This window comes from Arachis ipaensis, chromosome B08 (assembly GCF_000816755.2).
Source record: "Arachis ipaensis cultivar K30076 chromosome B08, Araip1.1, whole genome shotgun sequence".
Lineage (NCBI taxonomy): Eukaryota > Viridiplantae > Streptophyta > Magnoliopsida > Fabales > Fabaceae > Arachis > Arachis ipaensis.
Genome location: NC_029792.2, coordinates 2,975,909 through 2,980,308, shown reverse-complemented (window position 1 = coordinate 2,980,308; position 4,400 = coordinate 2,975,909). Strand labels below are relative to the sequence as shown.

The window sequence follows — 4,400 nt, the reverse complement described above, 5'->3', positions numbered from 1 at the left end:
CATCTAGCACATTACGAAGAAGTTACCGCACAAGCTTGGAGGTTACCGCCGGTACAGAGAGTTGTATGATAACCTCAATGACATTGTGTGGAACTCTCGAACTAAGGAGTCATTTGAGGATAATTGGTCTAAATTTATAGATGAGTACAACTTATATAACAACACATGACTGTCAGGTCTGTTAGTGTACAATTACTTTACGTGCTTTAATTGACAATTATTTGGAATCTGGCTTTTTCTGAGTTGTAGTAATAAGTTCAGTGTAAGGTTTCTTTGCTAACATTGGATTTTTTTTGTAGACCTCTATGATGATCGACGCATGTGGGTTCCCATATACTTTAATGGTGAATTTTGGGTTGCTATGAGAAGTACGCAAAGGAGTGAGAGCATGCACGCATTCTACGGTGGATTCTTATACAGTAGGACTAGTTTGGTCCAATTTGTTCACGAATATGACAATGTGCTTGGAATTAAGGAGCAGAGGAAATTGGAGGATGATGTAGCAGACTCGAAGGGGGTTATCCCTTGTGCAACGAGCTCGCCTATGGAGAGACAATTTCAGCAGAAGTACACTACCAGCATGTTTAGGGATGCTCAAACTGAGTTCGTGAAGAAGACTGATTGAAAAGTCTTTATAGTTGCTGAAGAGGGGCCATCGGTATGCATGAAGGTGGAAGAGGAGAAATTAGTCAACGATACTATTCTCTGTGTTCCATACGATCCACTTTGACCGTTCCACACAGGAGGTTCGTTGTGAGTGCAATCTTTTTTAGAGTTCAGGTGTATTGTGCTGTCACTGTCTTGTAGTTTTCTATTCGTATAAAGTGTATAAAGTACCTACCTGTTATGTTCTTCCTTGATGGAGCAAGAACATAAAGTGCAAGCATACGTATGTCAAGAGTAGTCACGACGTCAGTCGGTCGGATGAAAGTCATGTTGCATTTAGGGGATTATGAGCACACTTCTACAATGTTGCTCAAGAGTTTGTCGGTGACGACGACAAAACAGCATTGCTGCATGCTACTCTGGAAGAAACAATGCCCAAGCTGGCTGCGCACCATGCCAAGAAGAGGTCCAAAAGCGTGGTGGAGATCCACACCAGCATTGGCTCACAGAGTTCGAACGTTGTCAGTGTAGTTGACATCCAAGCGTCATGAAGGTCACGACAAAAGGCCGGCCAAAAAGTAAGAGGCTCGGCGCTGCCCTGGAGAAGTCCTTTAGGAAATCTACTCGGAGGAAAAACAAGAATGCCTCCCCAGTACATGTTTGTATCAATCTCGACCTTGCATGTTTATTTGGTATAGTACTATGCAAGAAGTTAATTGTTGTCATTTTTGGTTGTGTTTAGCAGGTGGTTTGTCCGAAGGCATCTCAAGATGTAAACTCCGGTGCTGTTGTCGGCCAGAATGATCCCCAACAAGTTAGTGGTTTCATGTCTTTGTTAAGCTCTTTCAACTAAAGTTAGAATAAATTGGACATGGGTGTGCTTGTGTTTATTTTTAATCTCTAGGTTTATAGGGTTCAGATTGGTATCCATTTATTATCAAGATTAGATGAAGAGGGTGGTCTTATGTTATAAATAAATAGTTTTAAGGTTTGTAGGCAGTTGTTGCAAGAGCCTATACTTGATTAATTTTCATGAACCATTTTTCTTTGGCCAGAATGAACCACTTTACTTTATTAATTTCAATGTACTGAATGCATAATGATTATAGATGATGGTTATTCTTTAACTTAAGAGTTAGGTTATTAAATTTGTACTAAATTGCTTCATGCTATACTATATAGTCATTCGGTACGTAGCTGTTCATTTTAGATAGTGACTACATGGTTATTTTTTTTTCACATACTTGGAATGTTCATTTCTGTACGTGATCGGATGTTCGCTTTTACTCCGGGTAGATGGCGCTTGTTCGGAGTCCTTGCGCGACCATTTTCTTCCAACATTGATCTTGTCACACTGCTGGCATTACCCAAGAGTTTACAATTACATGCACATCACAACACATTGCACACCAGACAAGGTGGAATGTACCAACATAATAAGAACTAGTCGCATACATACTAAAATAAACATCCATGATAGTAACACAATTAATTTAATGAAAGTAGATCACCTCATGTGCATCCATATATCTTTGCTGAAGTGTAGTCCTGCACCGGGTAGATGGCGCTTGGTCGGAGTCATTGTGGGGCCTTTTACACCTTGCTTTTTCGTTTTCTACTTTACTACTAGCGGCTTTCTTCTTTTTTTCCCTTCCTTGCCTTGTCCACGATGCATCCCTATGTGTTCAATGTGGGACAACAAAGTTAACAAAAAATCAAATTGAATCTCCGATGGAATTTGTATTCAATTTGACTATAAAAATGAAATTATTAGGGATTGTACCTGTGAAATAACATGGTCGGCCTTCTTATCAAGTTCATTAGTGGTCCATTCATCAATTCAAAGCTCGGGTGCTTGACATGCATGTAACGGACCATGCTTTAAGCACTGAAAGTACAGAACCTGGACACAAGTAATTCAAATGATAGGATTTACAACTTAAGACGTACATGTAGTATAAATTTAGGTAAATTATTTGCGATACCAACAACACGAACATGCACCCGCTGCATGTTTTTCGGTTCTCGTTTTGGAATTTTCTTATTGCATCTTGCAACCACTTTAATATCTGATACGGCCAGTGAAATCTTCTTGGGTTTGAGACATCCAAAATTGGAGGGAGGTGCCATGGGGAAATAGTCTACTGGCTTGTGGGGCAAAGAAACATCTTCAAAACCACAAGGATAAAGTATCGTCTAAAAGCCATCCTTTGTTGCTCAGTCTTCATTGGACAGGCAAAGACAAAGTCCTGCAGTTGTGTTGTTGTTTTCTTCTGGAACTGTCTCTTAAGTGCCAAATGGGAAGCATTTTTCTTCTGTAGTTTCGGGATTGGGTCCCCTACATTAACTAGGGATGGCAAAACGGGTCGAACCCGCCGGGTCGAACCGCCAAAAAAGGTGGGTCGAGATCAGATTTTGAACCCGCCAAATTTTAAAAACCCGCCAAAACCGCGGGCCAAGGCGGGGCAGGGCTGGCTGGCATCCTTTTTTTAAAGGGGTAATTTAGTAAATTTACATGGGGGTATAAATTGAAAATTAGGGTTACTCAAGTCTCAACACACACATCACACGCAGACACACAGCTACTGCTACGGTTCCTCCTGCCTAATCCAATCCCTAACGCCGGTCACTCAGCTCAGCCACACCCACACCCCAGACGGCCAGACCTTTGACCTTCATCCCTTTCGGCGTTCGCTGACCCACTCCCTCCTCATTCGCTCCTCCTCACTCCTCAGCAGCTCGGCTCCCTCCTCACTCGCTCCTCCCTGCGGCGGCCTTTCCTCACTTGCTCCTCTCTGGCGCTTCTGCCTTTCGCCTTCCTTTCTCTCCTCCTATCGTCGTTGGCAGCTTTGTCTCGTCGGCGCCTCTGCTCGGCAGTTCTGTGACTGGCGGACTCCTGGAATCGCTCCTCTCTCCTCCTCTTCCTGCTCGACGGCTCCGCCATTACTATTAGTAAGTGATTTACATTTGCTGAATAAGTGAATATGTAAGTGACAAATCTGATGATGATGTTTACTTACTGAGTTACTGTAATGTTGTTGTTTGTTTTTCTCATAATTATTTTAGCAAAAATGAGCTCTTCGAATCGATTATCTGATTATCTTAGCAAAAATGATTTTCTTATTCCTCACATTGTCATTCTCAAGCTCAGTTACTGTTATTACTTATTATTGTTATTATTTTTTCCATGTCATTTTTTGTTCAGCCTGATTTGAGTTTTCTGCAACTGGGTATTATTGTTTGATTATGTTTGAATATTGTTTTTCTGCCTGATTNTTTGAATATTTTTGACTGATTTAAATATTTTTATGTATTGAGATTATTTAGATTGAGCTGTTGATTCTGCAATGGATAATTATGTCTCTATGGAAGTTGATGGTGGGAATGCAACATAAAATCCTGATTGTAGGTGAAGGCGAAGGTGAAGATGTGAATCCTCAAGGTGCTAGGCGAGGCGGTGTTTCAACTTCTGGATCAGATTCAAATTTTGTTGATTTAGACGTTGATAATTGATTTATGTATGTTGATTTAAGGTTTTTTTGGGTATCTTGTTGATTTATGAATTATGTTGTGTTTTGTTTTAATTATAGTAGGATTTATGTGTGGATTATATGTTTGTTTTGTTATTATTATGCACTTATGTTTGAGACTTTGAGACTTATTATTTGTTATGTTATTTTTATTATTGTTAATTTCAATCAAAAAAGTTATTATGGTTAATTATAATTTTTTTATGGATTAATAATTAATTTAGAATAATACTATATATATTAAAAAACTAATTCGATGAAATA

At 39.7% G+C, this 4,400-nt stretch overlaps 1 long non-coding RNA gene across 1 annotated transcript; it reads right to left on the bottom strand.

The window, feature by feature from the left end:
* Window positions 2,248–2,917, bottom strand: LOC107612559. The gene is made up of 2 exons (XR_001613810.2): window positions 2,390–2,917; window positions 2,248–2,283 (listed from the first exon to the last, which is right to left on the bottom strand). It is a non-coding gene; the product is annotated as an uncharacterized LOC107612559 (long non-coding RNA).